This window comes from Lissotriton helveticus, chromosome 6, assembly GCF_964261635.1.
Source record: "Lissotriton helveticus chromosome 6, aLisHel1.1, whole genome shotgun sequence".
Lineage (NCBI taxonomy): Eukaryota > Metazoa > Chordata > Amphibia > Caudata > Salamandridae > Lissotriton > Lissotriton helveticus.
The window spans coordinates 834,481,792-834,508,277 of record NC_136067.1 but is presented as its reverse complement, the minus strand read 5'-3'; the positions used below and the strand labels follow the sequence as shown (position 1 = coordinate 834,508,277).

The 26,486-nt window shown below is 45.9% G+C and overlaps 1 protein-coding gene across 3 annotated transcripts in view; it reads left to right on the top strand.

Annotated features, from left to right (window-relative positions):
- Positions 1 to 26,486, top strand: part of CRYBG1 (crystallin beta-gamma domain containing 1) — a 1,049,447-nt gene that overhangs the window by 799,958 nt on the left and 223,003 nt on the right. The window lies entirely within an intron of this gene.

Below are 26,486 nucleotides of genomic sequence, written 5' to 3'. Positions count from 1 at the left end.
CTGCAATACTGGTCACAGGCTTGTAGAAGCTGGAGACAAGCCAGTAGGGCTAGGTCCAAGGCATTCATTGTCTTCAGTCTGCTCTGCAGAGTCATCTTCTTTCTTTTTAAGTCATTGTGGATCTAAGTCTGGGGGAGTCACCTAAATGCAAAAATTAGGAGGCGTTTTAAGGGAGTAGTAGGTAGGGCCAATGGGCACTTTACCTGGGGTGACTACACCCGCTATTATGCCACCCTCCTGTGGGATGGGGTGTAGACCTAGCACTGATTGGAGTGGTCTCACCATCTTCTAGATGGTGGGGACTGAAAGATGTGCTTCACCTCTCCTCCCCCACCTTAGGGCTGGAGTTGGCGGAGGTGGACACTCCTATTCTTCTGAGTTTTCCCACCCTCTTTCCCACCCAAAGTGGGGGTGTAAACCAGGGACTGCAATCTGCTGCTAGCAGCATAGGCTGGGGTCACATTACAAAGGTGGCAAGCCTTTGAAGCTCACCTCTTCGAGCACTGGCCCATCCCGGGGGAGTAGATGTGACACCTCGGGCCAGGATGTGCATTTTCTCTGGTCCCAGAGAGCAGGGACTCTCTACCTAGGGGCCCGGAAACATGTCTGGTGATGGCTGGCTGCCTACAGCCAGTCAGAGACCACACCAGGATTGGTAGGTTTTCAGGGGGCAACTCTGAAGTGCCCTCTGGGCACATGGTACAATACATCCCACACTGGCATCAGTGTGGATTTATTGAAAGTAGTAGTTTGGTACGAAACACTCCTGTGTTCAGTAAAGCCATCATGGTGCTGTGGGACTCGAGTTGTCGAGTTTCCAACCTATGTACTCTGACTTCCCTGGCACTTACAGTATTAAGGAATAGACCCAAAAAATGTAGGGGCTTATCTGCTCCTGCAGATAGGCCCTCACCTGTGGTATAGTGCACCTTCCCTTAGGGCTGTAACGCCTGCTAGAGATGTGACTTACCTGTACCTTCAGGCAATGTTTTTTGGCATGGCCCTCAGGCAGGTTGCTATGTTGACTTGTTGTTTTATACATCACAGGGGCATGCAAGTGGCAAGGGCAGGGGCATGTTGTCAGTGAGGGGAGAACCAGGCAACCCTCTTCAGCTCCCTGGCTTTAGGTGCCCAGGGTTTCATTGTGGAATTGTTTTGAGGAAGAAGCACTAGCACAGGGAAACTAGTTGGCAGGGATCCTGTGCACTACAATTGAAACCACATAAAAACCAAGCAAAAAGTGTGTGTGTGTGGAGGGGGGGCTAAACATGCAAAAAGAGGCACTTTCTCAGACATACTCAAAAGAAATCCGAGACCAATTTAGAAAACTAACAGATTTTTACATAATGTTGGACACCAAGACTATTGGGGTCAAATAAGTACTTTTGGAAATAAGATTTTTAAAGTAAAATGCTCAAATAATGGTTTTGAGGTACGATCTTCACACATGGTAATGTTATCTTATGGGAGAAACATACACTGCATTGAAACACTTGCAAACTGTTTTCAGGGTTCTTCTCTTGAACTTAAGGAGCTGTGGGGCCAAGGTCCACGAAACCACCCGCAGTTCGGGTTTACCTGCCCTGGTATGTCTGGGTGCAGAGTTGCTGGTTGTGTTGGTAGCCTCGAGCGCTACACTGTAAAGTCATTGAAGAAGTACCTGTAAAAAGAAAGGCTGCAAATCAGGACAGAAGGACCATTCTGGCAGAACCCACAGGATGTTTTTGGGGTGAAAACAAGACTGCATGGCCACTCTTGATGATGACCTTGGAGAGCCTGACGTCCCTCTTCGGCAGGCCATGTTGGCGTTGGTGGTATCCGGTGCTTGCAAGGGCTCTGGTACCCCGGATATTGGTGCAGGGAGGCTCCGGAAAGGCTCAGCATCTCAAGACTTGGTTAAGTGACAAGACTGACCTCCTGTACTCTTATTGACTTCCTCCTTGCGATTTGCTCCCTGGTTGGACCTGATGGTCAGCAAAACGGTGTACCGGGCAGATTCGCTTAGTGCCTGCAAATGCAGGGAGATGGCTCCTCCACCTCAAGGGAGATGCTTCTTGGTTATCAAAGTACTGGATATTCCTCCAAGGATTTGAGGAGGCTCTTCAGCAGCAGGATGTGTTGTTTCTTGCAATTGTCGGGAGAGTAACATCCAGGCAGGTCACCATTTACAATGCTGGTCCACCGTTCTTGCTTTGTTTGCTCTTCTTTGTCTCTCTGTTCCAAGGTAGACTAAACTGAGTTCATGATGTCAGGGAGACCCCTATATACTGTCTGATTTGGGGGCTTTAAAGGAAAGAATAGGGTAGTAGCTATTGTGGAGAATGGGTATACTCCTGACCCAGAATTCCTAGTTTCACCAAAAACAAGATGGTGAAACCCTTCCTTGACTGTCAACTTCAGGAGGCCCCCCTTAGTGGTGTGCCCAGGGTGCAAATGTGACACGCCTTCTGACTCTGACTAGCTAATGTTCCTGCCTGCTCTGATGCCAAATAAGCCTCTGGTCAAGGGATGGCGTTCACCAGGACTGGGCCAAGCCAGGGTCGCATAACAAAGGCACAGTGGCTTTGAAGCCTCTGGCCATGATATGCTAAATCACGAGCCATCCTGCTGGAGGAGATTTAAACACCTTTCTCCAGAGCAACCATTGTTTCTGGCCTCTGAGCGTGTGGACTCCCCTCTAGGGGGTCTGAATCTAGTCTCTGGTGGCAGGCTGGACGATAGGAGTCAGCCAGCACACTAGAAGACTAATAGGTTTCGGTGGGTACCTCTAAGTTGGTGTATGTCTTCATAAATCCTATACCGGCATCAGTACCGATTTATCAAGACATGATGTTTGATACCAAACACCATAGGTTTCAGTGAAGCCACCATGTACCTGGGTAACTCGTAAATGACCAGTTTCCAGTATACGCCTTAAGGAAGACTTTCCTAATCATGTGCAATATCTAGTAATGGAACTAGGCATCACAGGGGCATAACTGCTCATGCAGATATGTCCTCATGTAATGCAGTGCATCCTGCCTTGGGGCTCTAAGGCCTGCCGAGGGGGAAACTTGCATATAGTACATGCAGTGTCTTTAGGCATGGCACAGAGTGAGGGTGCCATGTTGTGTTTTCGAAAATGGCTTGCATCATTTCATGCAGCTTGCATTGGCAGTCTATGTGCAGTATTTCTTGGGTGGCATAATAAATGCTGCAGCCCATAGAGACCTTTTTTAGTACCCCTTAGTTTGGGTACCATGGGTATCATGTACCAGCGACGTGCCAGAGTGCTAACCTGTTTGCAAGTTGGGTTACCGTTGAACATCTTTCTTGGTTTAAGGAAAGAACTGTGGCACCGGGCCTAGTTAGCTGGGTCCCAGTGCACTTACCAATCAGCACTATCAGTAAAGTGGGGGTGACCATGTCAAAACGGGCACTTTCCTTCAAATGCCACATCATTGGAGGCTTTGTGCACCCCCTGCACCACAAGCACTCTCTTCTCAACTATACTATTGGTATTTCAGGTAATACTCGCTTGGGGTTCCAAGTATTTAGGTAGGTAGGTAGAGGTGGAGGTGGGCGAAGTAGAGGTGGGTGAGCCAGAGAATCAATGACTAGGCAAACTAGAGTTGGGCTATGGCTCCAGCTTGTCTCTGAAAGCCCAAGCAAGAGCAGAGTGGGCGAAATAGTAAAGCGTAGAATGCCTTGCTTTCTCTCATTCATCCTCTCTTTTGCTTTATGCTTCATATGTATCCCTATTTTTGTCAATTCTCTCTCGGTTTCTACAAATTCACCTCCCCTTTACTCATCCCAAACTTCCTCCTACTGCTATCAGCTCCCAAAAAACACTTTCTGATAGATACATCTGCCGTGTGGATTCCTCACCTTGTGAATATCCCCTTGCGTCAGCAACATTCGGAAATTCTTTTCGTAGCCTCGTGCCGACGTGGATTCGGACGTCATAGAGACACGACATCGCTCGCGACTCCGCTGACGTCACCGACGCCTATAATAGGCCCACGGCGGCGTGATGACATCAGTTCCCTTTTTTCCGCGTCGTCGACGCTAACGGTTATCGGGAATCTCAGTAGCCAACTGGTGCTTTGTTGCCTTTTTGTTTCTATTTTCTGCTTCTTTGTATCCTGTCTCTTCGACGATGTCGACAAAGAAGACCGGCTTCAAGCCCTGCAGGGAATGCGGGAAAATGATGTCTATTACCGACCCGCACGATGACTGCATATGGTGCTTAAGCCCCGACCACGACGTCGATGGTTGTTCCTCTTGTCGAAAGATGAACCCGAAAGACCTGAGGGAAAGAGAGACTAAACTCCTGGTGGCAAAATTGAAAGCTGGGAAAGGAAAATCATCGAGGTCTCGTTCTCGAAAGGCAAGGTCGAGGTCGAAGTCGAGGTTTAGATCTCGAGAGGAGTCATCTTCGAGGTCCGCTTCGGATCATACTTCGAAGTCAAAGAAGAAACATAAGAAGAGGAGACATGAATCCCGACGTCGTTCCGGTAAGGAGTCGGACTCAAGGTCGAGGTCACCAAAGAAGGTACGTTCTAAGGTGGTTACTCTGGATGTCTCTGAACCGGAAGGTGAGGCCTCACCTTCGGAGTCGCGTGTTCAGTCACCGACGCCGGCTTCAAATCCGTCTCCGGCGCCGTCCTCGGCCCGAGATGAGGAAGAGGTTCAAGTGGATGTGGATTCCGCGCCTACCGAAGAGCCGAATCCGATTCCTCCACAAGACCAGCCTGAGGGTTTCCAACCACCATTTCCAACCCCAGGCCTAGATCCATCAGCGTTTCTTAATGCTATGTATGGTGTCTTTTCAAGGGCATGGTACCCCTCTGGCGCACCTTCGTGTCCCATGGGCCCACTGGCTTTCAATCTAGGAGTCCCTCACTCCTATCCTCCTGTTCAATTTATGCCTTATATGCCAGCCCCGACGCCGCCTTGGCAATTTCCGGCTCCACCGAGGCCGTCGACGCCAGTTCCGGCGTCCCCTGCTCCAGAGCGACCTCGAGAGCATCCGTCTAAACCTTCGGATTCGATACCGACGTCGATCCCGACTCCGTCGGAGCCGTTGGTGGATCCGGCTGCGAGGTGTGGGAAGGAGAGGTCCAGAAGGAAGGCCCAACGCTTTTTGGAAGAAAGAAGGTATATAGAATCTCATCCTGATATGGAAGAAGGTGAATTGGATGAAGATAGTTTTGATGAACTGGCTGATGCTAGTAGCCTGGATTTCTCCCCGGAGTGGGAGTTGCCTTCAGGCTCTGATACACCTTCTAAAGATGTCCAACCTTACCATATGGTTATGAGGAAGGCGGCAGATCTTCTTCAGTTAACTTTACCTACAGTGGAATTTAAATCCAATCTTCTGACTGAGGTTTTACATTCTCCTAGTTCTGTAGTAGAACCATTGCTTACATTTAATGACGCCTTGACAGAGCCCATTTTGGAAGTGTGGAAGAAACCACTGTCAGCTCCTGCAGTTTCCAAGAGTGTGGCAAGAAGGTACAGGGTTGCACCTGAAGACCCTGCTTTTTTGACTTCTCATCCTTCACCAGAGAGCCTAGTCATTCAAGCAGTTTGCTCTAAAAAGAATGTAAGTGCCTTTCCCCAGGTTCCTTGTGAAAAGGAAGCAAAGAAACAAGATCAGGTTGCTAAAAAGACCTTCTCCTCTGCAAGCATGGCATTGAAGTCGACTAATGCCACTTGTCTGATGGGGAGATATGTGCATGCCCTTATGGATTCTTTGCGTGTTCTAACTCCTAAGGTTCCTGATGCCAACAGGAAGGATTTTGAGGAGGTGATCTCAGATGCACAGGCAGCAGCTCGCCAAGTTATACAAAGTGGTCTGCACACTGCAGACTCTGTGGCGCGTATCATGGGCACTGCTGTCGCCACTAGAAGATGAGCTTGGCTGAAATCCTCAGACTTTTCAGCGGATGTTCAGGTGACTTTATCGGATCTTCCTTTTGATGGGTCTGGCCTCTTTGGGAAGAAGGCTGATGCAGCCCTTGAGAGATTTAAAGACAGTAGAGCAACTGCTAAATCTTTAGGTCTTCAGATAAGGAGCTCTTCAACCAACAAGAGATTCAGGGGTTTTGGTCGCTCTTCCTTTCGGAATTACCGACAAGGTCAGCAGCAGCAGCAACAACAGCAGCAGCAACAAAATTCCATGTACAGGTCATACAGGGAAAAGCAAAGAGCGCGTCCTCGTGGACGTCAGGCCTCTTCCTCCTCCACTTCCTCCAACCCCCCTGCCTCAGAAAAGCAGTCCTAGATCCGCCATTCAGGATCATGTGGGTCCGGGGGGGGTCGGCTTACCCATTTTCTACAAGATTGGGAATCGGTTACATCAGATCGTTGGGTTCTCAATCTTGTAGAAAATGGGTATGCCCTTCCCTTTCGGGAGTTCCCTCCCAATTACCCGCCTTGCCAAGGTTTTTGCACCGAGGAACATCTGTTACTTCTGCAGGAGGAAGTGCAGACTCTTTTAAGAAAGGGTGCGATAGAGGTGGTTCCAGAGCAGGAAAAGGGTCAGGGATGCTACTCCCGGTATTTCCTGATACCCAAGAAGGATGGCAGACTTCGTCCAATCCTGGATCTCAGGATCTTGGATCTCTATCTGAAACAGGAGAAATTCAAGATGCTCACCCTTGCTCAGGTTCTTCAAGCGCTGCTAGAAGAAGACTGGATGGTGTCACTCGACTTGCAGGATGCGTATTTTCACATCCCAATCCTGAAGTCGCACAGAAAGTATCTCCGTTTTACGGTGGGATCGCAGCACTATCAGTTTGCGGTCCTTCCGTTTGGACTTACTACTGCGCCTCGAGTCTTCACCAAGGTGATGGCAGTGGTGGCGGCGCATCTCAGAAGGTCAGGGATTCCAGTATTCCCTTATTTGGACGACTGGCTGATCAAAGCAGTCGTCAGAGAGAGTGCTCCATCATCTGCGAGAAACAACCCAGTTGTTGTACAGGTTGGGTTTTTCGATAAATGTACCCAAGTCTCACCTGGTGCCCTCCCAGCGCAACCTGTTCATAGGTGCTGTACTGGACACAACTGTATGTCGCGCATTCCCTCCTCCTCAAAGGATTCGCGACATACAGGAAATGATTCCTTTATTTTACAATGAAGCGGTCGTTCCAATCCTGAAGGTCCTTCGCCTGCTCGGTCTGATGGCTTCATGTATTCTGTTGGTCAACCATGCACGCTGGCACATGAGGGCGCTCCAGTGGAGCCTCCGCAGGCAGTGGTATCAACACAACGGAGATCTCAGGGAGTCAGTGAGGATCTCCAGAGAAGCTGCGGCGGATCTGTCTTGGTGGGGCATGGAAGGCAACCTGTCTCAGGGGAAGCCTTTTCAGTTGCCTCCTCCGGTGGCCACAGTAATATCGGATGCATCCACTCTAGGGTGGGGTGCTCATCTGAGGGATCTGGAGGTCAAGGCTCTTTGGTCTCCAGAGGAAAGATTGCTTCACATCAACCTTCTAGAATTGCGGGCGATACGTTTGGCGCTCAAGGCCTTCCTCCCTTCCCTTCGCGGTCGTTCGGTCCAGGTCCTGACGGACAACAGGACCGCGATGTGGTACATCAACAAACAGGGGGGAGTGGGGTCGCAGTGTCTCTGCAGAGAGGCTCTGCGTCTCTGGTCCATCAGATTTGTCTGATGGCAAATCATCTGGCCGGAGTTCTGAACGTTCGGGCAGACAGTCTCAGTCAGCAGTTTTCGGCCGGCCACGAGTGGAGGCTTCACCCGGAGGTGGTTCGTCACGTCTTTCGGACGTGGGGGACTCCTCGGGTGGACCTGTTCGCCACTCGCGAGAATGCTCACTGCCTGTCATTCTGCAGTCTCCAGTATCCGATGCAAGGAGCCTTGGGGGACGCGTTTCAGTTGAGTTGGGGAAATCAACTCCTTTACGCGTTTCCTCCCATACCTTTGATTCCTCTGGTTCTGAGGAAGATTCGCCAGGACCGGGCCCAAGTCATATTGGTCGCCCCGGACTGGCCAAGAAGGGTGTGGTATACAGATCTTCTCCACCTCTGCTCTCACCCGCCGCTCCAACTCCCTCTCAGGGCAGACCTCCTCTCATAGATGGAGGGGCAGGTTCTACACCCCCACCTCCAGACATTACACCTTCATGCCTGGAGATTGAACGGGGCAACCTGAATTCCTTTTCTCTCCCGCCTGACGTGGTGGATGTCATCTTGTCAGCCAGGCGTGGCTCCACTAAGTCCATCTATTCTTATAGATGGTCGAAATTTGTCACTTGGTGTGGAGGAAAATCTATTGACCCTTTGAAATCCCATTTGTCTGATGTTCTCCAGTTTGCTCTTTCTCTGGTGCAGCAGGGGCTTGCTGTTGCCACGGTTAAGGGCTATCTTTCTGCGCTGTCGGCTTTTCTCTGTTTGCCTGATCAGCCATCTCTTTTCAAATCTCCTGTAGTTTTAAGGTTTTTGAAAGGTCTCACAAATAAGTTCCCTCCTGTTCCTTTTATTGTGCCTCAGTGGGACTTAAATCTTGTTTTGACCTTTTTGATGGGTGCTCCTTTTGAGCCTCTTCATAAATGTCCTTTGAGGCTTTTGACTCTTAAGACAGTCTTCCTCGTTGCAATAACCTCTGCAAGGAGGGCAAGTGAGCTTCAAGCTCTTAGTTCCAAGCCCCCATTCTTGACCATTCATGCTGATCGAATGGTTCTTAGGACCAGGGCTGCTTTTCTTCCCAAGGTGGTTACTCCTTTCCACCTTGGTCAATCCATTACCCTCCCTACCTTTTATCCTCCCCCACACCCTTCCAAGGAGAGGTTACACCGTCTGGACCCCAAGAGGGCGGTGTCTTTTTTTACTTGGACAGATCTAAAGACAATCGTTTGGATGACCAGCTCTTCATTGGGTTTGCTGGCTACAAAAGAGGAAGAGCGGTCCTTAAAAGAACTTTATCAAGATGGATCGTTCTCTGTATAAAGATCTGCTACTCTTTGGCCGGTAAGGAACCTCCAGAGGGTATAAGGGCTCATTCTACAAGAGCTAAGTCTTCAACCTCTGCATTGGCTAGAGGTGTTCCTGTTGAGGATATTTGTAGGGCGGCAACTTGGTCTTCCCTCCACACTTTCGCGAAGCATTACTGCTTGGATTCCGAAGTGAGGAGGGACGGACACTTTGCGCGCTCTGTCCTCCAGGATTTTCTGGTTTAGAAGAGTGGACGCCCTCCTCCGGGAGTGGGTACTGCTGTGGGACTCTATTCACAAGGTGAGGAATCCACACGGCAGATGTATCTATCAGAAGAACAAGTTACTTACCTTCGGTAACGCTTTTTCTGGTAGATACAATATCTACCTGTGGATTCCTCACTGACCCACCCGCCTCCCCGTTGTCCTCTCTTCTATACCAGAGTTTCTGTAATGTATTTATTTTATTGTCAAGGAGTTGTTTATTTCAAATGTTTTATTGCATTTGCTTCACACTGTGTGTGTTACCTTGATATTTGTACTGCGTATACTGTGTATATGTCTACTGTCATTGGTCCGTCCGCGTGCCTCGAAGGCACGGAAAAAAAGGCGGAACTGATGTCATCACGCCGGCGTGGGCCTATTATAGGCGTCGGTGACGTCAGCGGAGTCGCGAGGGATGTCGTGTCTCTATGACGTCCGAATCCACGTCAGCGCGAGGCTACGAAAAGAATTTCCGAATGTTGCTGACGCAAGGGGATATTCACAAGGTGAGGAATCCACAGGCAGATATTGTATCTACCAGAAAAAGCGTTACCAAAGGTAAGTAACTTGTTCTTCTAGACCTTTCCTTCTTCTATCCCTCCACTATCCTTTTCATTCCAACTAACAGACTAATATGTCCACCCCTCAAACTAATTTCATATTTCCGTATACTAATCCTCCACTAATCCTGTTTGGGTTCCGGAGTAGTGTGCTTCCAGCCGAAAAGGTCTTTGACACCTCATCAGGGGTAGCAAGCGCTATACAAATACGAACCTGTCCCTCTTCTATCCCTCCACCCTCCTTTTTCAACCCAAATAACAAACTCCCATGTCCACCGCTCAGATTAATTTCATATCTCCCTATACTAATTTACCACTAATCCTTTTTGGGTTCCAGAGTAGCGTGCTACTTGCTGAAAAAGCGATTTGACGCCTCGTCGGGTAGTAAGCACTATATAAATGCAATTACAAATCTACACATACAGTTATCTGTAGGATATTGCAAAGCTTTTTACTTCTACAATAACCTGCACAAACTAATATACGCTAGTTGTGCACACTTCGCACTCTCGGTCAAAAAATATCCACATCCAATCAACTGAAAGCGTGGAGCCAAATAAAAATGCCCCAGGTTAGGAAAGCCCTACTGCGCATACTACTGCCAGGAGACATTATACACATAATGATAACAAATTACATAAAACAAACCTTCCGTTTTTTTAATTAAGGGTTAGCACACGCATTTATCCTCAAAATATCAACATGGGTCTTTTATGTTAACAAAATAACGTGATGAGAAGAGGGACAGGGTGAAGTATTGCTTAGATAATGGACTTCAGCCATATCTGTCTTCATGCCGGTATCCTCCAGCAATAGGCTGTCTCTTCACTGCTCGGTCTTTTCTAGACTTCGCCCACTCTCGAGCACATATAGTTTACGGCTTGAGGACACATCCGGTCAAGAAATGGCTTCTGCAAAACAGTCATATGATTGTGCTGGGCACGTCTTCAGTGAGCAAAAAGGAAATACCATATAAAAGACAGGTGGCAGGAGCAGTGTTTTGGACCAATATTGGTCTGGATCAAATGGCCATGCAGCAAGGCTGACCCTAAAACAAGATTTGATCATAAGGTAAACACAGCGGTCTGGGTTAAAGGGCCGTGCAGGTGGCTTGGCTTGGCTCAGTCATGCTGCACCTCCATGCATTGGAGCTTGGCAAATCACCTTATGAGCTAAGAAAAGGCTGGTAAAGCTGACCTTTTTTAGATGAAATTGTCAGAATGGCTTCTTGCTTCTCATTTCTTGTTTTTATTTATAACACTCTCTAAATAATTATGCTCTGTGTAAACAAATAGCCACCTGTTGCAGTTACAATTATAATTTGTTCCAGTATTTATGACAGGGTGCATCCTCTACCCTAGGGGATTAAAGAGGGGTATGGGGGGAAATGCTATGCCAGGCATTCAGATTTCAACCCAAAGATCGAACATCTACCCAACGCCAGGTGGTAGGATGGACCACTGCTCTCCCACTGTAGTCATTCTACTACTCCTTTTTGGGTCTCGCTGGCAATGCATCCGCAAGGATGCATTTGTCCAGCTGGAGACCAATAGCGATCAGTGTGGGGGGAAGGAGGACAAGAGGGTGTACGAGCTTGGATTGCTTGGATTCGTGTGCGCGAACGCGCACGTCGCGTCCCGCGCCATACACATGCGCGCGCAGACAGACACTCGCTCACACACACACACCCTCCCCCACAGTCACACACACGCACTCCAAGACACAGACACATACACACACGCACGCACACACACATACACAGCCCGCGGCCCCCCCCACGCGCGCGCGCGCACACACACACACATGCTCTCCCCCCCCCCCTCCCCCCCGCAGCTCAGCAACCCACTCACCGGCTTCCTTCGTGCGGCGGCTCTCCTCAGCTGCAGGGCCCGGCAGCAGGACTCTTCTTCCCTCCTTCGGCACCGGGGCGCAGGGTAGGCTCCTGCCTGCTCTGGTGCTCCAAACACGGCTCCAATCGCGGCTCTTCCGTGGGAGGCGGGGTAGGCTCCCGCCCTCCTACTTCCTGTTTCCGGTTGTCGCGCCGGCCTGCCTGACTTCCTGGTCGCAGGCCGGCAGAGTGACGGCGGTGATTTGCGGTATTTATTTATTTAGTTATTTATGCATTTTTATATAGCGCGGACTTTACCCGAAGGCGGTATTTATGTATTCATGTATTTATGCATTTTTATATAGCGCGGACTTTACCCGAAGGCGTCAGAGCGCTTCACATTAGGAACAGAAATGAAACATAATGAGAAACATTACAACAGAACAGGTTGCAAAAACATACGTTACTTACATAAGGTAATAGTGACAATTGTGAGCAAACAAAATACATGAGGTAGTAAAAACTATGAGCAACCAAAAATACATGAGGTAGTAAAGGTAATAGTGACAATGGTGAGCAAACAAAATACTTGAGTAAAAATTGTGAGCAACCAAAATACATGAGGTAGTAAAGGTAATAGTGACAATCGTGAGCAAACAAAATACTTGAGTAAAAATTGTGAGCAACCAAAATACATGAGGTAGTCAAAAGTGCACAAGAGGAAAAATTGTGAGCAACCAAAATACATGAGGTAGTAAAGGTAATAGTGACAATCGTGAGCAAACAAAATACTTGAGTAAAAATTGTGAGCAACCAAAATACATGAGGTAGTCAAAAGTGCACAAGAGGAAATGAAAGTGACAAGTGTGCAGTTATAAGAGAAAACGGAGTATAATTAGAGGTATAGTCCTGCAATAAGTGCTAGACACTCAGGCTCAGGAACAAGCGTTACATGGGCAAGGTGGCACTTGTGCAAGTATCAAAGGTAAAGACATGTGAGAGGTAGCAGCCGTGTGTTGCAAGGGCAGAGTGGTGTGTGCATGTTACAAAAGGGCACCTAACACCAGTACATGGAAAATACTGCAAAAAGGAAGACCCTCCAATCACAGGCATACACTGGGAAGGCACTTCCATGGTCATGGAAAGTAGAAATTATCAGTAGTGGGAAGTCTTCCTCACAAATAGCAAGAGGACGTGAATTACTTTTGGAGGTGTCTCTGGAGGAGGAGAACTTTGAGGTCCCTTTTGAAGGCCTGGGAGGAGGCGGTGGTCCGAAGCTTTTTTTTGTCCTCTCGCGGTTTGTAAATACAAAACATATTGCATTACAAATGCTATAGGTATCACATTTGCGAAAGTTATAACTATTGGCATTGTAAATGACGAAGCTATTAATTTAGCTATTTAAAAAAAAAGAAACATAAATAAAAACTTTGCCATTTACAATACCAATAGCTCAAACTTTCCTAATGCGAGACCTATTGCATTGCAAATGCTTGTTATTGTTGAGCTCCCTCCCTGAGGCTTTGTGGACTAGATGGAATGGAATGAATACATGGATCAAGTCTGAATTGTTAGTGAGTTACTAGTTTTGGTGGCAATTTGACTCATTTAGGTGCAATCCGTGCACAGCGGTCTTATTATTTTGGGGCACAGGTTGCCTAAAGGAGTATAGAATTCACATATCACAAACAAATGTGGAAGGTGAACATAGATGCGCGTAGCAGGTGGCACAATCTAGCAGGAAGACAAGTGAGGAGAGAATGTCATGGTGGAGAAGACTCCAGAGCTGATGGCTCTCTTCCTCACGTCTACCTCAATTTAGCCCTCAGTGGTCTCCTATACCTTTCGAGTTTTCGTCTTTTCCTTCTTTTCACTTTCATTTCCATCCATTACGAACTCTCTGCATGGCCAGACCAGTGATCCTCACTCTCCCGAGGACTGACAAACAAAGAGGGCTGCAGGTCGGTTATGAGCATTGCATGCATGGAGTCACTGCACCTCTCCCCGTCACCTCTCGGGGTTTTGGTTCTCCTAGAACTCAGTCTGAGTAAATCTGATGCAGTTGGGGGCAAATCGCATGTCATTGCCAGGGGTGCAAACTGTAGAGATGTCTCTATTAGAATGTCCATATGTATCTAGGTAATGTAGAATGTTATGATTGAAAAGACTGTAGAGGCAGAGTGAAGCTGGTGGATAGAGGAGCTGGAGTTTCCTGTGCTGATTCTGCAAATAAAGCCACATTTCTACAATCCTACAAACCTTCAATTTCCTTTATTCAATCCTAACAATGGCGACGAGGATGGGATGATTATAGTTATTTCTGCGCAAGGGACAGACTAATATTGGAATCTCCACCCTTGAATTATCATTGTATAATAGATTAAAAAAAAGCCTCATCCACGCTGTGAGTACAATTTTGCCTTTTGAAATTAAAAAGGAAAAGTATTTTGTTCCAGAAAGACTATACTGAATTTATTGAGAACATTTTAAGTTCAGAGACTGAACATTAAATTTAATTGGAACATTTTAGCCGATTTAATTCGTGGAAGAACCTGTAATTCGAGTAACCTGATTTAATTTGTGGTGGAGTTGAATTCGTGAAATGTTCGGATTTGTAAAATGTTCCTAAGTTGTAGACAACAATAGAAACGGAGAAACGAACAACCGCCATAAAGAGAAATGAACAACCGATTGAATTGATGCCATTTTATCGTTACAAGTACTTTTTACATAGGCTAGCAGATTGAAAAAAAAAAACGTGCTTCTAATTGTTTATTTTTTATTTTGACAAGCCTTATTTCTACTTTGGCATCGTTCGTATAACGTTTCTTATTTTAAAAGATGCAGTGTCTGCAGCGGCTGCATTCGAATCCTCTGAAACATTGAAGGACGGGATTCCGTCTTCCTTGTGTTTCAGAGATCACAACATCATCCAACATTGCAGTTTCCCATTCCTCTCTATCAAAAGATTGTTCTTCAGTATAACATATTAAATCTTCAATAATTTCTTCTTCCTTACTTAGTTCAATGGGCATTCTTGATAAGCAATCAGCTACGAAATTTTTCTTACCTTTCAAATACTCAATTTCAAAATTATAATCCAATATAGAAAGAATCCACCTTGTAATTCTTGGAGTCACACTCCCTTCCAATCCTTTCCCACCTTTAAACAAGTGCACAAGGGGCTTATGGTCAGTTCTAAGTTTGAAGGGAATACCCGGCCATATTGCTTCTAGTACAAAATGCTTGGGGAGGAATGCAATTTGTAGAACTTGTGGTAGAAAAGGACATTTTGCTAAGGTTTGTAAAACCAAAATACCTATTATACATGAAATTGATGATTCTTTTGAAAGTGTCCATGAATTTATTCCTTTCATTAATGTTGTTACTACTCAAACTGAAGTTTTCAATGTTAGAGCTGAGCTTAACATCACTGATCCATCTATCAAAATGGAGAGTACTTGTAAATTAGATAAACCTCACTATATAATTAATTTAGATTCTAAAGGAGTAAGAATGTTGATTGATTCTGGAAGCCTCTATACTCTTTTATCTAAACAAATGTACCTTGAATCTTGGGGGAAGTCTGGTAGCGAAAAGGATTGGGAAACCCCTGATATTAAAGCTGTAGGTTATAGTGGTAAAACCATCGATATTTTGGGGTTGAAATGGATGGTGATTGAATTCGAATCTAAAAAGGTTTATGGACGTGTTTACTTAACCAAGCAAGGGTCAAATTTATTGGGATGGCGACATCAAAAAGATTTGGGGATTGTCATAAATCCAAATGCTAGTGAACCTGTTCAATCAGTGGTTGTAAATGACATAGATGATTATGAGTCCTTTATAATGAGCAAATATGGCGATGTTTTTACTGAGGAATTGGGAAAACTTAAGAATTTTTCCCATAAAATCATTCTTAAGAGTAATGCTACCCCCAATGTTCATAAAGTTAGGTCAGTGCCTCATTTAATGAGGGGTCCCCTGCAAGAAGAACTTGATAAGTTGCTAAAAATGGGTATTATTGAGCCAATCGAGGCTTCTGAGTGGTTGGCGCCCATTGTTGTCGCGTCAAAGGATGGTGGGAAGAAGATTCGTTTATGTATTGATCTCCGCGATTTAAATAAGAATATATGGGTAGATTGTCAACTCTTGCCCAATATATCAGAGATGCTCACTGCAATGGGTGGGGGTAGTGTATTTAGTGTCATGGATATGTCGGCAGCATATCATCAGATTGATCTTGATGATAAATCTAGACACTTGACATCATTTGTAACCCCCTTAGGTGCATTCCGTTATTGTCGAATGCCATTTGGCCTAGCCTCAGCTTCAGCAGTTTTTCAAAGGGTCATGCAAAAAGTATTACAAGGGTTGAAAGATGTGCTCTGTTTTCAAGACGATGTGCTCATTGTAGGCAGGAATTATGAACACCATGATATAGTAATGGAAGATGTTCTATGTAGGATGCGGGAGAATGGTTTGACACTCAAAAAAGAAAAATGTCAATTAAGAAAGGATGTAGTGTGTTACTTGGGCCATGAGATCTCTAAACATGGAATCAAGCCTAAAAAGAACATTGTTTTAGCTATCAAAGATGCTCCTACTCCAATAAACAAAGAACAACTTAGGAGTTTCTTGGGATTAGCAGAATACTGCTCAAAATTTGTAAAAAGTTTTACCAACATTGTAGAACCTTTACGATTGCTAATGAAAACAGGAGTAGAGTTCAATTGGACTGATGTTTGTGAAACAGCCTTCAAACAAGTCAAGGAAGGGATTTTGTCTGCTCCTTCTTTAGGGCATTTTGATGTTAGAGCAAAAACGTATGTTACGACTGATGCCAGTGCTGTGGGCATTGAGGCAGTCTTATCACAGATAAAAGATGGAGAGGAAAGGGTAATTGGGTTTGCATCCAGGAGATTACAAAATACTGAAACCTCGTACTCTGTGATTGAAAAAGAGGCTTTAGCATGCTGTTGGGGTATTAAACATTTCAAGTATTTTGTTTGGGGTATTCCCTTCAAACTTAGAACTGACCATAAGCCCCTTGTGCACTTGTTTAAAGGTGGGAAAGGATTGGAAGGGAGTATGACTCCAAGAATTTCAAGGTGGATTCTTTCTATATTGGATTATAATTTTGAAACTGAGTATTTGAAAGGTAAGAAAAATGTCGTAGCTGATTGCTTATCAAGAATGCCCATTGAACTAAGTAAGGAAAAAGAAATTATTGAAGATTTAATATGTTATACTGAAGAACAATCTTTTGATAGAGAGGAATGGGAAACTGCAATGTTGGATGATGTTGTGTTAAAAGAGGTCATTCTTAGAGTGTCCAATGGTTGGAAGGGTGATTCTTGTCAGGATTCGTTTTTCAAGGGTTGCAAGAATGTGGAGGAAGAGTTGAGCGTGAGAGAAGGAAAGTTGTGGAGAAGAGATAAACTCGTACCTCCTCAAGGTCTTAAAACCAAGATTATCAATATTGCTCACGAGGGTCATATAGGAAGGAGTATGACTAAAAGTCTCATTCGTCAGTCATTCTGGTGGCCAAAAATAGATAAGGATGTTGAAGATGCTGTCAGGGATTGTTATGCATGTGCTGCTAGTGACAAAACCAAGGTTGTTCAGCAACCACCACTTTCGTGTGTTAAATTTCCTGATCGTCCTTGGGAAAGGATAGCAATAGATTTTCTTGGTCCCATCTCTAAATTGGGATCGAATTGCAAATTTCTAATGGTTTTAGTGGATTACCATTCCAAATGGTTTGTTGTGGAAACAGCTAGTAGTATTATAACTGAGAAAGTCATAACATTTTTTAGAGAAGGTTTTTATGAACGAAGGAATTCCCAAGATTCTTGTGTCAGACAATGGTCCTCAGTTTCTTTCTAGAACTATGCAAGATTTTCTACATGGAAAAGGTGTGAAGCATGAAAAAGTTGCTATGTTCAGACCTCAAGCGAATGGTCTAGTGGAGAGGATCAATCGGTTGTTGATGGATAACATTCAACTTTCTTTGTGTAATGGTTTGTCGTGGTCAGATGAGTTAAGGAAATTAATTTGGTCTTATAGAGTGACACCTCACTCTGTGACGGGTGTTTCACCTTTTGTATCACTCAAAGGAAGAGAGCCTCGGATTAAGGAAATACCTGGATGGCTAAAAGACAAGGAATGTGTGTGGGTGGACCGGGAGAGTATTGGTAGAGATGTTAAGAGACAACAATAACTGCTACTTCTCGTTATAATCAAATGAGCGGTGTCAGAGTTCCTATTATTGTAGTTGGAGACTGGGTGGTTGTGAAACGAGGAGGTGTTGTAGTCAAAGGGGATAGTAAGTTTTCTAAACCTTTTCTAGTCAAGAAGTGAAGAAAAGTGTAGTAGTTTTGAGTGATGGGTCCACTTGGAGTTATGGAAACATTTCTAAATGTTCATCACCTTCATTGTTACCATGCTAATGATTCTTTAATACTCACTGCTATGGATGTTTGTATATAATATATATTCAGAAAGTGTTCAAATGTTCTAATATTGAAATGTTTAGTTAAAAATGTTGTAAGGGGAAGATGTGTAGAGATGTCTCTATTAGAATGTCCATATGTATCTAGGTAACGTAGAATGTTATGATTTGAAAAGACTGTAGAGGCAGAGTGAAGCTGGTGGATAGAGGAGCTGGAGTTTCCTGTGCTGATTCTGCAAATAAAGCCACATTTCTACAATCCTACAAACCTTCAATTTCCTTTATTCAATCCTAACACAAACTAATACTTTGCCCTTTTCCTGAGCACTTCTCACATCTGATGACAGATTTGCCAAGGGACACTCCGTCAATCCATCCTATCTTTTTCCAGCCAGGATAAATAAAGGCAAATGCACAAAAAAAGGATCAAAAATGAAAAAAGAGAAACCCAGTGGTAACTGGTCTACCTAGAGTTGCACCTTGAACCTGGGGACTATTTGTCACTACCTAGTTTATGACTAAAATAGGTTGGGGTCATAGCAGTGATACAGCAATAGAACATTTGAGCTGATGAATGATGTAATAAAGTGCTATCAGCGAGATGAGAGTGAGACGTTGTCTTCCTACGCCGGTGATATTTAACACCTTCTTACAGTGAAATGGGTTGTGATACAAGACCTTTTTTGACAGTGCTCCATGTGTGTTGCAAGATGATGCCTAGCGCTGTATAAAATAACAAAATATATAAATACCTCTTCTTAGAAAATTAATTTGTACCATTAATCTGTGCCAATTTCTGCTAAACTGCCAGATGATTTATGCAAGAAACCCTTAAAACACACATTAGAGGGTGGAGTTTTATATGGAGGTAAAAGAAGGCTCTGTGTGCAGTGTTGCAGCACCACCATGTTCGGTGTCTTGTTTTGATTACCGCCATCTTGAATCAGTTCCTTAGTATTAGTAGTGGCCCCCAGTGCCAATTTAAACAAGTATGGGCAAAGCGTATGACATGGTTTGTTTTTGAGATTTCACTTAAGAAAACCCTGAACGGAGTTTAAAATCCCTATTGCGCATGATCCAGGCCAGAAAAATAACTCAGAGGAGAAGTTGAAGGTACTTAAAAGAGCCTACCAGCTGTCTGACAACAGCTGTCGAAATGTAAAAGGAAAATCCTTGTCATTTACTTTCCAAACTACTACGAACTTGAGCAAAAGCTCGTCTTTTGGTGCCTGCGGCAGTCCAGGGAACAGATTTATGGGCCTCCGGGAGAAGAAACATTTTTCCAGTCACTCTTGAGAGCAGCAGCCTAAATCCCCTCCAAGCCCCCGCCTCCCATCCCCTCCACGCCCCCGTTCCCTGGCCTGTAAATGCTGGCTTTGTTTGCAATGGCCGAGGCTTTCCTGCAACATGTGGAATGGAGGTGATAAAAGGAACCAACATTCAGAAGCCTACTCTTCAGTCAAACCCTGCAATAACATACTTGTTGCTGTGCTTTTAAGGACGAGCTGTGAGGGATGGGGAGAACCCCGTTGAGTACAGGGGCAGGCAGGGATGTGAGGGGGTAGCACCACGAGAGAAAGAGAGAGATAAACATGCGCCCCTATGGTGTCCTCAAAGAAAAAGAAACAAGCATTTGCAATGCAATAGGTCTCGCATTGACGCGAGTTTGAGCTATTAGCATTGCAAATAATAATGCATTTTATTTTTGTTTTCTTTTTAAAAACATAAATAAAAGGCATTGTAATTTAGAACGCCAATAGCTTAAACACTCGTCACTGCGAGACCCATTGCATTGTAAATTCTTGTTTAACTTTGCAATCAATCAATAGCATTTGTAAAGCGCACTACCTACCCGTGAGGGTCTCAAGGCGTTGGGGGAAGGGGGAGGGGGAACGCTGCTGCTGTTCGAAGAGCCAGGTCTTGAGGAGTCTCCTGAAGGTTAGGAGGTCTTTGGTCTGCCGTAGGCGGATGGGGAGGGTGTTCCACGTCTTGGCGCATAGGTGCTATAATATAAAGCAGGCAGTCTAGTAGTGCGTACTTGAAGAGCAAACTTCCAGGACAAACCCTGTGTTAGACCCATGGCCCAACCTTACATTATAGTCTGGGAAGGCGGGGTGTACGCCCGGGAGAGCGCAGCTAGAGACAGGCTGCTCAGGGAAGTGCGCGCACCATGCGCTATAGTCTGCGACTGCCGGCAGGTAGAGGCTGCGGGCTGGCACTCTGCCTGCACACCGCTGGGGCGGGAGAGGGGTCAGGGGCTCCGGGCTGCTCTGAACGTGCACACCCCAGGGAGGGTGGGGGAGGTCTCCGGGCTGCCAATGAGCGTACACACTACTGGGATGAGGAGGGGGCACAGGGGTGTGTGCACACCGGCACAACGCTGGGGCGTGGGGGGGGTGAGGCAGGTTCACAATGGTGCGTGCACACCGCTGGGTGGCTGAGGAGGTACAGGCTGCCACTGAACGCGCACACCATTGAGGGGGGCAGAGGCTCCGGGTTACATTGAACGTGCACACCACTGGAGGGAGGGGGGGACAGAGTTCTGCGGGCTTGACAGCATGCACGCCGCTGGGGTGGGGGAGGGCGGCAGAGGGCTGCGACTAAGCATGCACACCGCTGGGGGAAGGGCAGAGGCTGCAGGCCGCCACTGAGCATGCATGCCGCGGGGGCAGAGACTGCGGGCTACCACTGATTGTGCACACCACTGGGAGGGGTGGCAGAGGCTGCGGCTACCACGGAGCATGCACACTGCTGGGGGAGAGGGGCAGAGGACTGCGGGCTGCACTGAGCGTGCACACCACTGGAATAGGGGGGGCAGAGGGCTGCGGGCTGTCACGGCATTGCACGTAAACACCACTGGGGAAGGAGGGCTGCTGGCTGGCACTGAACGTGCAGGTTGCTGGAGGCAGAGGGTTGGGGGTAGCACTGAAAGTGCACATCGCTGGGGGCAGAGGGCTGCAGGCTGGCACTGAACTGCACACTGCTGGGGGTGGGGGTGGAGAGGGCTGCAGGCTCCTGCTAATGAGCTTCCACGCTGCTGTGGGACAGAGGGCTGCAGGCTGGCATTGAACGTGCACACCACTGGGGAAGGAGGGCTGCAGGCTGGCACTGAACATGCACGCCGCTGTGGGCAGAGCGTTGCGGACTGGCACTGAACGTGCACACTGCTGGGGGGGTGGAGGGGCAGAGGGCTGCAGGCAGGATTCTACCTTTGGGAGCATACCACACTGGATTCCGAGGTGAAGTGGGGGATGGTAGTGGGGAGGGGGTCCGAGGGGATGTAAACGTTATAACATCAGAGGTCGACAAGTTAATAGAGGGAGCCGGAGCCGAGCATTGAAAAGCCAAGCTTGCCTCAGAGACTCCGTGCACCAAATGAACATTGAAAATATTTGGCATGTAAATCACGCAAACGATGTCATGTAAATAAAAGCCAGAGTCTGTTCAGAATTCAAAAGCAGTCCGTTTATTAACGCGAGGAGTCTATTCACCTTAGTACTGCAGAATATACCAAGCATTGAGAAGCACTTATAAAAACTGACAGTTTTTTAACATCAACTTGGAAACACTGATGCCCTCTATCCACCATGAAGACGTCTCCAGTGATTTGAGTCAGTTATCATGGTACCCTATCTGTGGCATCGATTTGTACTATGTATAATGCAGCATTATAGTCTTTAACCAAATGCAAGAGGTGTTTGTACAATTGACACCTGAACTCGTGAATTTGACGGTGTCTCATGAGATAATGAAGACAAGCGCGGTCGCGAAAGAGGATCGCGCCGGAGCATGGGGATCTCTTGTCTTTATGTGTTTAAACACATGGCCCCAAAAGATAAGAAAGTGCTTCACGACAGCCGTGAAGAAGGCTAGCCAGTCTGACTCACTGGGGAAAGGGTGGCAACCAAAAACCCTCATTTCCAAAGGCAGGCCACTGTTTAGCATAAATGGTGACGTCGGCCAATGGAAATGAGGGGCGGGGCTTAAAGCCCTCTTCTGAAAGTCCTTCTAAGCAATAAATCTCACAGAGCGAGCTGCGCATGTGCGCAGCAATGCTAGGCGAGACCAAAAAAAATTCCCTGATAGGAGCCGTGTACACGTCATTCAATCAAAAGAGGAGTACTCCAGGAGAGTGGCAAACACAAGAGGTGGGTAGAAAAACAACAAATAAGAAGTAAGCAAACAAAATTGACAGGAAAGCCAACAAGTGATCTTGACTTCGAGCCCACTGTAAGAATTGGTATTTTACATATTAGGTCTCCGACGACAGACAACTGAAAAAACTGACAGATGTAGGCGAGACCTAAAAAAAAAAGAAAGAATGTTAAATGACTTTGTCCAAGTTCACCACCTCCAGTTGTGATGAACCGCCAGGCAATTCACTGCCTTAATAAAGCAGGTGAAGATTGAGAGTGTTTACAACAACCCATTATTCACAGCAGCCCTTCAGTAAGTAGCATTACAAGGGGGGGGGGGGGTCATATCTTTGTCCTTATTCATTTTCACTTGCTTCTCTTCCATTTTGAAAGTATACAGTAGCAACGACACCTCACATTATTTAGTGTGCAGAGGTAAAGAAATGTCCTTGTATCCTATAAAAAATGATTTTGAATCTCATTCCCTCCACTCCACATCCCATTAATCTTCGTAGCATCACTTGGAATAGGATCCACGCGCTTTCATTTTTTATATATATATATATATATATATATATATATATATATATATATATATATATATATATATATATATATATATATATATATACTAAATTCTAAACTTTGCAGAACTTCACACATTAATGTTTTTAATGAAACCAGTAGCTGACTAGTACTTTTTAAAAGAAATATGTAAACCTCCAGATGAGACGTTTTAGATGTTTTAAACCAGAAGGATATGCACTGAACCTGTTTAACATTAAACATCTTGAAACAGTTTTCCAGTTGACGTTTTGATAAAAGGTCACCAAGAGCAGATAAGTATCAGGTTGTGTTACAAAATCTCCACAACAGCTTCCTAGTGATCGAGCACTGTGCAGAGAGGCACTTAGAGAACTCCTCAAAGTTCATTAAGTCTACTTACTTGTCTTGATTGCTGTTTGAGAGTTGCTGGTTATCTACAGATGAATTCAATTTCAAGATGTAATTGTTGCTCTTTTAAAATCTGCTAGGAAATACATATTGCGTGATTTTTTTCCCCTTAAGAAGATTGCAGCTGAAGTGCTTCTTTCCATAACCTACTGATCGTGTTACTTGGATGTATCACAACCCTCAAGCCACATGCACTTCCCTATTACGAAATGTACCACAAACCCTGAGCAATACCTCCCTACCCCACAACAGAACACAAATAGTTCACTGAAACTTGGGCAACAACTTTAAACCTTAAAACAATAACTAGGTTATCATCTGAAGCATAACACACCACATCTTCAACAGAACCAACAAATAAGGAAGCGGTTTTGGCTGCATCTAAAAACTGGCACATGAGCCAGCAAGCTGAGTGTGTTCGTTATCAGAGCATGACCTCACACCTTGACACCTTCCCTTCTTTTTGCTTTGTGAGGCTTGTAGCCTAGGGGTAGAGTTTCTGAAAGAGACTGCTGTTCTTTTCTCCAGACCTTGAGTGCCTTGAGCTCTGTTCTTCGACTCCGTTTCATCACAAAACACATATTGGAAGCGGCCCACATATTAGAGGCTGTCACTCAAGTCCACATGATTGTACCCCAAGTCCACCATAATTCATAATTTTGGCCATGATGTCTACCCCCTTTAAGTCTCCACAGACAAGTTGCTCTCTGCATGCCTACGGCTGTAATATGATGTTGGAGGCCAATTGACTTGGCTGTGTGATTCCTTAGCTCTGGTACACTTCTGGTCAATCTACATCTTCACAAAGTGATGACAGTGGTCCATCGGGCAGGGAGATGCTTCCAAACATCAGAATCCATGCATTGTGATGAGAAGTGTATGTCTCTAATTTCTGGGTGCACAATAATCGACTGAGTCCCATCAGCATGGCTTTGCCAAGGTTGCTAATTGGCTCCATGGCAAAACACAGTCTCCTGATTGCTCAACCCTCTCTGGGCTGTACATGTTAGGAGAAAGCATCTCTGGACTTTGGTGATTCTTGGATTTTCGGCTGGAGGTCAAGATTATGCAAGTTTATAAGTTTGCCATGTTTTTATTGGATTCTGGGAAGTGGACGCATTGAACTGATTGCACTGTTCATTTCATGATGGCTGACATCACTTCTGTTTGCCTTTCTTGCATGTGGTCCCCGATCTTTTCGCCCAAATTTAGAGTGAATTTATGCAAATGTTAGTGACTGTTGTCTATTCAGAATGGATGTGGTTTTTCCTGCTTTGTGAGTACGCAGTGACCCCTGATGTTTTTCTGCGTAGGCACTATAGCCCTCTGCAGGATCTGCTTCCCCAGCCTTTTCTTACAAGTGGTTGGGCCTATTGGCCTCAAATTTGATAGGTCAGGACTACGGGCTGCCTTGAGGCTATCATTCTCCATCCACACCCGATGCAAAATATATGTGAGCAATTGAGGGCATTCAATCAGGACCATACATTTGCATTTTTTTTCCTGTATCCGCCATTGAGGGCTTATGACGTTAACTTAAAGATATTTTGCGCTCTTTGATCCTGCGAATTGTGGATTGCTAGGGTTATGTTATTAGCAGCATTATAATGCTTAGATGATTTCGCATGAGTCTGCATTGGCACAATTTTCTCTCTCTGTCCCATTCCTTAAGACCTGCACTTTTTTTCGGAGGTTGATATCCCCCTTGATTCCTGGACCATTATGGTAATTAACACTGGTTGCTTTCTAGGTAGGAGCTCTCTTTTTTAGTGTCTCCCTGTTCAGCAAGAGGGGCCTGCCATTTCCTGGGGTTGTTTGCTTTTGAGATGTTATTAAGCCGTGGTGGGCCTGGCATGCCAGGAGGATCTCTGAGCAGGAAGGACCGTGATGAGGATAGGAGTGACAAGAGTAAACAAGCATTGGAAATGCAATAGGTCTCGCAGCATTAGAGTTAGTGCATTTAGAATTGTTTATGGGTTTTTTGTTGTAAATCTTTTGCATTTTTATTTTTTGTAGCCAATGCTAAAGAATTACAAATCAAAAAAGCAATAAACATTTGTAAAAGCTTTAACTAAAAATCCTGTGAGACCTATTGCACTGTGTGAGGGTGAGGTGTTGAGGGTGAGTGAGGGTGGGGGTGAGTGAGGAGTTGAGTGTGAGTGAGGTGTTGAGGGTGAGTGAGGTGTTGAGGGTGAGTGAGAGTGAGAGTGAGTGAGGGTGAGGGTGAGGGAGGGTTATTGTGAGTTAGGGTGAGGGGTTGAGGGTGGGTGAGGTGTTGAGGGTGAGTGAGGATGAGTGAGGGTGAGTGAGGGGTTGAGGGTGAGTGAGGGTGAGTGAGGGTGAGTGAGGGTGAGTGAGGGTGACTGAGTGTGAGTGAGTGTGAGTGAGGGTGAGTGAGTTATGAGACGCCTCACGCCTGTATCATAGTGAGGTGCAAAAGGAGACGCACGGTGCGAGAACCTTACAAATATGAAAAGCTTGCAGCATGCCAGATGCTAGGATGCGCGGGCGTGTGTGAGATACAGGTACACGCGCGAGAAGCCCTGATGTGAAGCGGGAAATGCACAATGATGAGCATAGTTCGATATACAGAACGAGGTGGCTGTGTGTGGGTGGTACTCAGAAGTGTGGTGTTTGCGATGAACACAGCACGAGAGCCCGAGGGAGATACTTGAAAACTGTGAGAAACATTTCCAAGCGAGTACACCGCACGAGGTCACAAAAGAGCAGTGCATGAGATGCTCACAACACAAGCACAACAAACTCAAGTATGTGGGAGACAAACACATGAAGCATTTTGTATGTAATGCGTGGGGCTCCTCACACACGGGAAGGTGGAGAAGGAATAGAAACACAGAAGTGTGAGGTGGGAAAAGATCGTTTAACATGGGAAACTGGTGTGAGGTGCCAACAAACGAGCCCTGTGTGTGATTTTACCACACAGGGTAACCCTGGTGTGAGAATACGAGCGTGTACAGTGCGTGTGAACCGCTCAGAGCGCGAGAGGCTCACACACACGGGTGTGAGATAGACGCCGAGTATGGGCGAGTCTGACGCTCTCGAGACGCCTGGTGTGTGCCTGTGATGCCCCTGTAAAGCGCTCTGACACCTTGGATAATATTCGCGCTATATAAAATCGCATTAAATAAAATAAATGAAAAAAATAACATGGAAGATGCTCACAGACGCAGGAATAGTGTGAGATACTCGGAAACATAAGCGTGTTGTGTGTGACTCTCAAAAACAAAGTGTGTGAGGTGAACACCGGTACCATGCCTGTACGAGATTCAGGGTGCGTGAGATATACTCAAACACGTGGCGCCCGGTGCGTGAAATGTGTAGAGCTGCGACAAG